Source organism: Babylonia areolata, chromosome 9, assembly GCF_041734735.1.
Source record: "Babylonia areolata isolate BAREFJ2019XMU chromosome 9, ASM4173473v1, whole genome shotgun sequence".
Lineage (NCBI taxonomy): Eukaryota > Metazoa > Mollusca > Gastropoda > Neogastropoda > Buccinidae > Babylonia > Babylonia areolata.
In genome coordinates, this window is record NC_134884.1 from 29,144,249 (window position 1) to 29,156,748 (window position 12,500).

The following is a 12,500-nucleotide window of genomic DNA, read 5'->3' on the forward strand; positions in this document are numbered from 1 at the left end:
CCCGCGCTTCCAGAAAAGGTGACCTTTCCATCGTTTACCTGGCTGACAAATGCCACGTCAACAAACAGAACCAGAGAGAGGAGGGTGGGTGGGGGGGAGCGAATGTGTTGTGGGAGTGGGAGGGTGGGAGGGGTGGAGGTTAGGGGGTGTGGTTGGGGTGTTGGGGGTGTAGGAGTGATGCACAGACCTCTTGTAGCAGCTCTGCGTCTGTGGGGGCCATGGGAAAGCCGATGACTGCGAGCAGAGAGAGAGAGAGAGAGAGAGAGAGACTGAGAGAGAGACTGAGAAAGAGACTGAGAGAGTGACAGAGACAGAGAGAGTGGGGCTGGTTAAGAACGAGAAGTGTGACGACAGGGGAGTTAACTAAACTCCTGGACTCAACGCTGCAACGCATAAAAGTTTTGCGTCGCCGAAGCAAAATGCCTGCGTCTCTATTTGTGACATGTTGATGGACGCCGCGGCAATAGTACTCACTGCTCTTCGACAGTGCTGTATTTTACGCTGTCTCCCTCGACTGCTGCTGGCAAATATACTCGTTAATGAAGGGCTGTCACCCCAGTGAGATAGAGAAAGAGCTCACAGGTCAGGATATCAGTAATCATGTCAGACATCTTTGCTAACATTCATTTTCCATATTACAATTTTCATAATGATGGACAACCACATGATTGAAAAGGGTTTTTTTGTGTGTGTCTGTGCGTTTTTATGTGATTCCATATTTCCTTCAACCATGAGGTAACGTCTTCAGTTTCTGGTATTTATACAACTGAATCATTTTGTCTGCCTGTCGGTGTATTTCCTGTTTCTTCGTAAAGATCACACTTACGCACTGGGTGGCACTCTTAAAGTTAGGACATTATAATGTCATAAAGTAGTTAAGCAAGCCTGTGCAACTCGGACCTGCGTAAATTAAGGAAAATATTCTTTACGTTGAGCAAATATGGTCATGCAACCTAGCCAAAGACCACAGTTTCTTACTGACCACTGAAGTCTTTTGGGATTGAACCACAGTTTGGAGCATATTTCTTACTAACTGACGCACATAGTTTACTGCACTAGCAAGCGTAAAGCTGACCTGACGCGGTGTGTAAATCTCGCTATATCTCGGCTTTACAGAACTCGTGGGATCGTTAATTTGAAATCCGATGCGAACAAGAACACCGCTAACAGATTCTTAAATACCCCCGAGGTTCCCTTGTCTCCTATTTTTTCACCAAAGTGTTTCCTACGCATACGAAGAGCAGATAATGAGACACTGGACCTCAATGGCTGCAGATACAGGATCCCTTCGTGACGTCTGCCTTCCAGGTAGAGCCTGGGCACGCTTTTCTATCCACTGCTAGTAGATTATCATTTCCTCAGAAGACGAGAGAATTTAGGGAAAATATCCTGAGGTGGCGCCCTGTCAGTGGCAGGACCGTATCTGCATTCCCTGTTCAAACTCAAATGCATATAACACACACACATATATATATATATATATATATATATATATATATATATATATATTCTTACGCGTGTAACTTCAATAAACTGAAAGAAGCATTTGTATAAATCAATAATTTGGCAGATTATTTAACCCTGGTAATTCAATGTAACATATTTTGTTTGTAGACTGTTTTTCATGTATATACTGTATTTCACATGTCTTCGTGGAAACTTCCTGTAATTTTCGTTTTGTTGTTTTACGATTCAAGCCTTCAACGTTTTCATGATCCATATATACTCAGTGTCCTTAAATACCGACTTTTAAACCATGGGACGATTGAGAGAGAGAGAGAGACAAACAGACAGACAGAAACAGAGAGAGAGAGAAAGATAGACAGACAGACAGACAGATTGAGGGCCTGAGTGACAGATTTTGCGGGGAAAGGAAATGGCATGTTGATTCAACATCGTCTGTCTCAGCGTTTTGCGCTTTAAGGTCAAAATCGTCCATTAAGGTTTTGTTGATTAATTAAAATCATTCGTTTCAAGGCTTCGCTCGTTATCACTCATACTGCTCTTTTCAAGCAAACATTTTTTTTCTTTTTTTTTTCCATTTCAGTCCACTGAGAAACGGACACAGAGCACGCAACGGAAACACCTGCTGTCAATCATCACAGCTGAAACCGACTTTATTCAAAAGACATGACCGAATCACCGTGCAGATAGACACACTGGCGACGGTATGACGTTTCCGAGCAGGACATGGGAACAACACAATGCGTCTAGCTGGAATCCGTAATCAGAACGCGCCACTGCGCGATCCTGAAGCTAGCGAGTAGCCCAGTCGGCAGTCTGTCACAAGGGAGACAACAGGAAGTTCAGAGGTCGCTGCAGTGGAATCTCGCCTCCCGCGACTTTCCCAAACAAAACAACGTCAATGTTTTCTGCGTCTACACTCCCGTGTTTTGTGGCGATTTTCTGTATACAAAATTATCAAATGGGGGCGTATTGAAAGCTCTGCAAAAGGATTTAGACCAAGCGGATTTTCTTGCAGTTGTTTCTTTTGCGTGGGCTTCACTATCTCATTGAAAAAGACTGGATGAAATTCAGATCTGTTCGACCTTGTGTGTGTGTGTGTGTGTGTGTGTGTGTGCATGTGTGCATATGTGTGTGTGTGTGTGTGTGTGTGTGCGTGCGTGCGTGCGTGCGTGCGTGCATGTCATTTTTAGTAATCTATACCCATTTTTTGTTGAATGTTCTCATTTGTAAATATTGTTGTGTTAACATGAGTATGTGTGTGTGCGGCGAGGGGTTGGGGAGGTTAGTCTATCGTCAGCCATTGGGAATTCTTATTTGACTAGTTTTAATCTCTTCTTATGTTGCGCATGATGATTTTATGCCAGTGTTTACAACGAGCCTGTGATTGCACAACTTAATTTCCATGTGGATTAATAAAGTGTTTTTGATTGATTTGATTGATTGATTTTTTAAAGAGGGAGAAGGAGAAAAGATACTACAATTTTTACTGGGGGTAACAGGGTGAACTGACAGCTTCTTTTCAAAGTACCATCAAAGTATACCAATAAAATAACAAGGGGAAAAACACATCGTAACTGGTGAAACAATGTCCTAAGAATATTAATTTGAAACCCCGTAATTTCTCACTCGCGTCAACCAAACCAAGTGGGAGAGAGAGAGAGAGGGGTGGTGAGTGAGTGAGAGAGAGAGAGAGAGAGAGAGAGAGAGAGAGAGAGAGAGAGATGAGGGGAGTGGAGGAGAGGAGAGGGAGATACAGACAAACAGACAGAAAGAACGACATTCCTTAAGAAGATCGAGAGATACGAACTCTGTCCAACAACACAAATATCAAACCCTCAACTGTCTTGAGGTAAAAGCCGCTTTGTCTCACCACCCCCGACCGTGATAAGCTTGGACGATAACGAAGCTAACCAGTTATGCAGTGGTCTGTTTGCTGTTCTTCGCACACCCTGCACTGCAGACAGGGAACCAGAACACCAGAGAAAAATGTTTGTGGGAGGTTTTAACTCGTCGGCCCACACCTCTCGTGTCTTAAGTTTATTTAAAACCAACATAAAAAGGTCGACCGGCTTTCAAGCACAAGAGCCATGTGTATTTTATTACTTTCACCAGTGGACAATCGGACGGATGATAAAGAACAATTTGGCGTTTCTGAAAAAAAAAAGACCCAGAGTAACGTTCTGAAACAATTGTCCGGTGTCACTTTACAGGGGGTTGGAACGGTGCTGGATGGGAAGTAGGAATTGAGGAGGAACGAACAAAGAGAAGCAGACAAGAAGACAGAGGCCGGGGGAAGAATTAGAGAACTCGGATGTTCATTCCGTATGAGACAGCGAGAGACAGACATATAGGGACAGAGACAAAAACAAAAACAGAGGCACAGACGGACAGAGAGACAGCAAGAGAGTGTGCGCGCGCGAGACAGAGACAGACAGACAGACAGACACAGACACACAGACAGACACACAGAGACAGAGAGTGAGGCAGACAAACAGACAGACTGACAGGCAGAAAACACACCTATTCTACGACAGCCTTAACCCTGAACGAGTTTAGAGCTGTAGCGATTTATTTTACCAGTGTCGACTTTCATGGGCTAGACCGACACCGAGACTTCGGTATATTTGTTGTCTGACACACCGAACCTGAAGACACAAGTTACGCTCAGACAGCAAGGCACTGGGAACCCCGATCCTATCCCATTTGACGTTTCACTCCAACAGAAAAGAAAAAGTCCAACAGCAAAGAAAAAGAAAAGAAAAAAAAAACAAAGCTGGACCCAAATAACTAATTGGCTTAGATACTCTTTAATTGTTCAACGATACACATGATTACAATGCAATCAATGACAAAAGAGCATCAACAAGCTTAAAGCTTATACTGTGCTCACAACGTTGCACTTCAATTTTAACATTTTAACATGACGGCTGGTGAACCATATTATCAATTGTATCAAATAACATTCATAAACAATAAGTGACGAAATAATGAAGTAAAACAAATAAACAAACAATACATAATATAGTAAAATAATGCTAATATCAATATTAACATGCGATTAAATTTATTGTCACCAGAGCAATCGGCCTGATAGAAGAGAAACACGAAGGGGAAAAAAAGAAATTTAGAAGAATGGTGGGTAAGGTAGTGGAGGGGGGGGGGGGAGGGGGCAGAGGGAAGAGGAGAAATTCTGACAGATCATTGGCCAATCCATTCAACTATGAATATATGGCCAGTCAAATAAATCCAACACATATTTTACGAATAGAATCGTGTTGTACCCGTTCTTCACAAAATATACTTTATAAGTTAAAATCTATTTGAATCGGAGATAAACTGGTGAACAGTTTGAAATATGAATATATTTGTATGATTCTGGAGATCAGGATCTCAATGCAGCAGAGTTTTAAGGTGGATTTAGTTTGGAGATAAAGTTAAGATTGTGTTTGTTCGAGCCATATAAAAGTCTTGACAAAATAATACATATTGTTCAGCAGTTTCTCTTCCAGTGCCGCAAGCACAAAGTGGGTCGTTTATTAAATGGCTGTTGAACATACCTTCTCTTAAGTCACTAATCCCCAGACGAAGTCGACAGTGAATGATTTGTTCCTTCCGTTTACCAAAGTAATAACAGCTAGGCACTACAGGCACTAACACCCGAATAACTAATTAAGATTTTTACTTTCTCAACACACTCTGCATTCTGCCCTCCCCCCACCCCACCCCCCCACCACCCTCACCCCCACCCACCCATCCCCCTCTCCAACCCCACAACTGCACAAAGGCTAGCTGATATTAAATACATGCAGATTTCTGGATCAGGTTAGGCTTCCTGACACTGCATATATATACATGTATCTGTACATTTCGCACAAAACACGCATGTATCTGTACATTTCTCACAAGTGGAAAAAAAAAAGTGGCAAAAAAAAACAAACAAACTTTTTTTCAAAGTTCACCCGAACAAAGCATTCAGGGCAGACAGAATGCAGAATGGGAGGAGGAAGGAGGAAGGTGATGGGAGGGCCGGCTTACCTATCACAATCCTCATCACTAGCAGACCCTGACCAGTACCTCGCTCTGATAAGTTGGGGTGATAACTAGACCTCCCTGATCTCTGTTTGCTGTGTTTGGCTTACCCAACACCCCGGGCGGACGACTGAAGTCGGGGAGAGAGAGCGAGAGTGTTGCCAGTTTAACCTTCCCCAAAACGGGGCTTTCCACGTGTCGTCTTTCATAACAAAGCCAACTCTCGAACGTTGGAGACCAGGACTTGTAAGTTTTGTGAAGTTGTTTCATCATGGGAAAAAATCTGTGGAAAAGACTTATACAGTGCAAATATACCACAGCTGGCAGTCTACCAAACTGGCTGTGGTTTTAAGACCACAGTTGACCAAGGTGTTTTGGATTGTTTTTCTGCTCTTTCTCTCTCTTCCTCTTTCTCTCCCCCTCTTTCTCTCTCCTCCTCCTCTTTATTCTTCTTCCTCTTCCTCCCCCTTCTCTTCCTCTTCTTCTTCTTGTTCTTTTCTTCTTTTCCTCTCCTCCTCCTCCTTCTCTTTCTCTCCCCTCTTTCTCTCTCCTCCTCCTCCTCTTTCTTCCTCTTCCTCCCCCTTCTCTTCCTCTTCTTCTTCTTGTTCTTTTCTTCTTCTTCCTCCTCCTCCTCTTTCTCTCTCCTCATCCTCTTTGTTGTTCTTCTTTTTCTTCTTCTTGTTTTTCTTCTTCTTCCTCCTCCTCCTTCTCATTTTTCTCTCTCCCTCCTCCTCTTTCTCTCTCCTCATCCTTCTTCTTCTTCTTCTTCTTCTCCTCCTTCTCCTCCTCCTCCTCCTCCTCCTCCTCCTTCTTTGTGTCCGTATCCTTCATTAGTGGAATGTATTCAGCCCTGATACCGATGGCCACGTACGTTCGGCTGGGCAATAAACAAGAATAACAAGGGCATTTGCTGTGTGTGTGTGTGTGTGTGTGTGTGTGTGTGTGTGCGCGCGCGCGCGCGCGTGTGTATGTATGTATGTATGTATACATGTGTGTGATGCCGCATGCATGCGTGCGAGCGTACGCGCGCGGTAGGAGGGTGCTCTCACGAACAGCACATGACTGTAAGCCCGGCTAGCGAACGGAACAGAAGGCCGGTGTACCATGCACAGGAACAAGCTAGTAACAAGGTCACTGCCTCAGTGGCGATGCTCGGGGTTTCCACTAATGAGGTCCTCACGCACTGAACGTGAACTGTTGAACTGACGATTCGCTTTTTTCTCTGCCGACATCGTGAAAAAGAACAATCTGGATCTACTTACTTGCACAGAGAGAGAGAGAAAGAGAGGGGGATGGGGGGGGGGGAGCGGAGGGGGTACGTGGAAGGAGGAAAGAAAGGACAGGAGGATGAGGATAGAGAGGCACGAAGAGGGAGGGTGGTGGGGGAGGGGGTGGGTTATTAAGCGAAGAATGGCGTGAGAACAACAGGGGGTACTGATGTTCTCTCTCTCTCTCTCTCTCTCTCTCTCTCTCTCTCTCTTTTTGTTTTTTTTGTTTTTTTTCTTCTTTTTTCTTTTGAATCGGCTTCCCATCCACTGTCACTTTAGATTATAATGAAACTGGTTAGACATGAAAGAGGTAAGGGGGAAAAAAAGGAAAGAAAGTAACCCCCCCCCAAAAAAAAAAGAGAGAGAGAGAGAGAGAGAAAAGGAAAGAAAAGAAGGAAACAATGAAACAAGGAAAGACCCTAGTAATACGGCATCACCACCATCACCACTACCCACACACCCTTCTCCAACCCCCTTCCTACAAATAAACCAAGAAACAAATCAGAAAAGACCCGTGGAGGGATGGAACAGGAAAAGCAACCAGACTTACAAGCGTGCAGAGAGGAAGAGAGAGACAGAGAGACAGAGAGAGAGAGAGAGAGAGAGAGAGAGAGAGAGAGAGAGAGAGAGAGAGAGAGAGAAAGTAAGATGCGTAGTAGGAAGTAGGAAAAGGAAAGACTCCCATCACAAAAAAAACCAATGAACAAAACGGAGACAGACAGACAGACACAGAAAGAGGGAGGAAAGACACAAATAGAGACAGACATTGAGACAGCGGCACAAAGACAGAAACAAAGAAAGATGGAGACAGACAGACACACAGAAAAAGAGAAACAGACAGACAGACACACAGAAAAAGAGAAACAGACAGACAAGTACACAGAAAAAGAGAGACAGACAGACAGACAGGTACACAGAAAAAGAGAGACAGACAGACACACACACAGAGACAGACAGACAGGTACACAGAAAAAGAGAGACAGACAGACACACAGAGACAGACAGACAGGTACACAGAAAAAGAGAGACAGACAGAGAGGTACACAGAAAAAGAGAAACAGACAGACAGAGACACAGAAAAAGAGAAACAGACAGACAGAGACACAGACAAAGAGAAACAGACAGACAGACACACAGAAAAAGAGAAACAGACAGACAGACAGGTACACAGAAAAAGAGAAACAGACAGACAGACACACAGAAAAAGAGAGATAGACAGACAGACACACACATAGAAAAAGAGAGACAGACAGAGACACAGAAAAAGAGAAACAGACACACAGACACACAGAAAAAGAGAAACAGACAGACAGACAGGTACACAGAAAAAGAGAAACAGACAGACAGAGGCACAGAAAAAGAGAAACAGCAGACAGAGACACAGAAAAAGAGAAACAGACAGACAGACACACAGAAAAAGAGAAACAGACAGACAGACACACAGAAAAAGAGAGACAGACAGACAGACACACAGACAGACACAGAAAGAGGGAGGAAAGACACAAATAGAGACAGACATTGAGACAGCGGCACAAAGACAGAAACAAAGAAAGATGGAGACAGACAGACACACAGAAAAAGAGAAACAGACAGACAGACACACAGAAAAAGAGAAACAGACAGACAGACACACAGAAAAAGAGAAACAGACAGACAGATACACAGAAAAAGAGAGACAGACAGACAGACACACAGAAAAAGAGAAACAGACAGGTACACAGAAAAAGAGAGACAGACAGACAGGTACACAGAAAAAGAGAAACAGACAGACAGACACACAGAAAAAGAGAAACAGACAGACAGGTATACACAAAAAGAGAGACAGACAGACAGACACACAGAAAAAGAGAAAGACAGGTACACAGAAAAAGAGAAACAGACAGACAGACACACAGAAAAAGAGAAACAGACAGACAGACAGACAGACACAGAAAAAGAGAAACAGACAGACAAGTACACAGAAAAAAGGAACAGACAGACAGACACACAGACAGAAAAAGAGAAACAGACCGACAGACACACAGAAAAAGAGAAACAGACAGACAGACACATAGAAAAAGAGAGACAGACAGACAGACACACAGAAAAAGAGAAACAGGCAGACAAATACACAGAAAAAAGGAACAGACAGACAGACACACAGACAGAAAAAGAGAAACAGACAGATACACAGAAAAAGAGAGACACACACACACACACAGAGAAAAAGAGAGACAGACAGACAGACACACAGAAAAAGAGAAACAGACAGACAGGTATACACAAAAAGAGAGACAGACAGACAGACACACAGAAAAAGAGAGACAGACAGACAGACACACAGAAAAAGAGAAACAGACAGAGAGACAGAGACAGACAGAGACCGTGAGAAAGTGAGGAGAGGCTGGTGTATAGGGAGAGAAGAAGAGCGTGCAGAGAGTCAGCATGCGCACTTCTTTAAACACCAGCATTTAATGCATCAAACAAAGTGACACCATCAAAGACCACACGACTCGCACACAGGAGAGATCTTGTTCAGCACAACAGTACTGTATGTATGTGACTCATTGTTCTAAAAGCACCTGACCTACATACTATCACAATCTCATACTGAAATTTTTGCTTTTTTTTTTTCTTCTTTTTTTTTTTTTTTTTCAAAGAAACGTTTCTTGTGGTTGTTCAATCCATATACAGTCGCATTTTTTTTTCTTGTTTAATGTCCGTTTGTTTCAAAAGGTGTTATATATTTAAAACATCTTCTACTATTCCCGCGGTATGAACACTACAGAAGAAAGAGGAGGAGGAGGAAGAAGAGGAAGGGAGTAGGAGGGGGAGAAGGAGGAGGAGGTGGGGGAGAAATGATTGATTGATTGGCGGATTGATTGAATCTTTAATGGGTAAAGAATTAGGCGTAGTAAAAGCCCTTTTTACAATTCTGCCCATTTAACGACACAAAACATAAAAATAAAGAAAGACACAAAACACAGAAATAAAGAAATAAAATGAAATAAAATAAAATTAAAATAATAAGAACGACAAATAAGAATAGTAACTGGAATAGTCTATTAAAAGTAACAAAACAATGAAAAGAACAACTAGGTACATTATCATGTACGTACGTTCTTACACACACACACACACACACACACACACACACACACACACACACACACACACACATTATAAAACAAGCAAAGACACACGTAAAGAAGAAGAAGAAGATGATGATGATGATGACGATAATAATAACTATGATAATGATGATGACGAAATGTATAGAAAGGATCCCAGCTTGTTTTTCTTCTACCCCCCACCTCTCCCCCACCCTACTCCCCTCCAAAAAACAAAGTATTTATCTGAAAATCCTTGAAATAGAACTCACAGTCTTTTTCTTCTTCTTTTTTTTAATTTATCTCATTCCATAAATTATGTTTAAAGATTATAATGTGCAATATCTACAACTACCGTGTCACCTGGGAACAAGGGGTCAAAATAACCTGAAGTTGTGTGTACAACACTATAGTGTACTAAAGTTAACTCACTCAGTACGACCAGTCCTCTTTTCTCCTCTACACAGACCCCTCGGATGTCCAGTGGGCGTCTGAATGACCCAACCTTTAGCTTCCGTCGTCAGAATTGTGGTATTCTTTGTCAACATTCACATCTTCAGTATAAGAGCCTTCCGCTTGCAATATTTTGATGATGGTAATTGGGGTGAAACGCTGTTAACGTCGTCTCTTTCGCCGTTCGTATGGAGAGAGTTGACATGAAATGAGCGAAGAGGCTGAGGCAGGCAAATAATATATTTGTATTTCTCTTTTTGTCACAACAGATTTCTCTTATGAAATTCGGGCTGCTCTCCCCAGGGAGAGCACGTCGCCACACTACAGCGCCACCCATTTTTATTTGTATTTTTTTCCTGCGTGCAGTTTGATTTGTTTTTCCTATCGAAGTGGATTTTTCAACAGAATTTTGCCAGGAACAACACTTTTGTTGTCATGGTTTCTTTTACGTGCGCTAAGTACATGCTGCACACGGGACATCGGTTTATCGTCTCATCCGAATGACTAGCGTCCAGACCACCACTCAAGGTCTAGTGGAGGGGGAGAAAATATCGGCGGCTAAGCCGTAATTCAAACCAGCGCGCTTAGATTCTCTCGCTTTCTATGCGGACGCGTTACCTCTAGGCCATCACTCCAAATAATGGGAGTAGAGAGACCTACAGACAAAGACAGAGATGAATAAATGTCTGCAAGGGCCCATGAGAAAAAGAATGAGAGACAGCCAGACATACAGACAGAGAAACAGAGAGAGAGATAGAGAGAGAGAGAGTGAGTGTGTGTGTGTGTGTGTGTGTGTGTGTGTGTGTGTGTGTGTGTGTGTGTGTGTGTGTGTGTGTGCGTGCATGCATCCAGAGAGACAGACAAATAAAGAGGGACAGACAGAGTCAGACAGATACAGAGATACAGATAGCGAGGAGTGTGTATACATGTGTGTACATGCGTGTGTGCGTTCATTCTTTTTTTTAATACCTTTACGTCTGTTCAATAAAACTGACATTAGACGGAATGAATTGGTGGGATATGCATGTATGAAGGAGTTATTTTGTGGGCAGATGTGGTAAATAGTCTGTGAGAAAAGCGCCTGCAAGTGTGTATCTGAAGGGGCAGATTCGGATGGAGAGAGAAAGAGGAATGGGTAGAGAGAAAGAAAGAGAGGGGGAGAAAGAGAGAGAGAGAAAGGCAGACAGAGAGAGGGGGAAGAGAGAGGGAATGAGAAAGGGAGATGAAAGAGGAGAGAGAGAGGGGGGGACAGAAAGAGAGAGACAGAGAGAAGGGGAAGAACAGAGAGAGAGAGAGGAGGGGGGAGAGAGACAGGGAGAGAGACACTTGAGACACAGAGGGGGAAAGAGAGGGAGAGGTGGGAGAGACAGAAAGAGAGAGACAGAGAGAAGGGGAAGAACAGAGAGAGAGAGAGGAGGGGGGAGAGAGACAGGGAGAGAGACACTTGAGACACAGAGGGGGAAAGAGAGGGAGAGGTGGGAGAGACAGAAAGAGAGAGACAGAGAGAAGGGGAAGAACAGAGAGAGAAAGAGAGAGAGAGAAGAACTGGGAAGCGAAATCAATCCACCAAAACAGCAAGGCAACTGTTCATCCCCCTCGATGTACTTAGTAACGTTCGATGTCTCCCCTTTCCCCGCTCCGTGACCACAGATGATGATGACAGGCATGGCAAGGCACCCCTCTACCCCTCTACCCAAGCCACTGACGGTCACACAGCTCCCACCCCCACACACCCCAAACCCCCCCATCCCATCCTGTGACATCCGACACTCTGTCCACACAGCTGAACAAGGCCCACGACCCAACACCATCCACCCACCCACCCACCCACCCCTTCACATAGGGCGTCCCAAAAACACATCCGCGTGCTCTCTCTCTCTTTCTCTCTCTGTCTCTGTCTCTCTTAAATAATTCACATGATAAATGCGCATAACAACAACAACAGCAACAACAATGTTACTTTCTCGCTTCCGTCTGATGCGTAAAAAAAAAAAAAAAAAAAAAAAAAGACAATGGGGGAATCCGATGAGAATTAAGACCAGTACACAAAAGAAAGCCCAACGAAAGTTCTGCCAAACACGTTAACTTTCAAAGTAACTGTCTTAACGATATCGACAGAAACGTGGGTGTTTTCTTTTTGTTTGTTTTGTTTTGTACGAAATCTGCTAAATATGTTCTCTTATCTAAGAATTTT

The 12,500-nt window shown here is 43.4% G+C and overlaps 1 protein-coding gene across 1 annotated transcript in view; it reads right to left on the reverse strand.

The window, feature by feature from the left end:
• The window catches only part of LOC143286195 (uncharacterized), a 331,775-nt gene that overhangs the window by 318,692 nt on the left and 583 nt on the right, over positions 1-12,500 (reverse strand). The window lies entirely within an intron of this gene.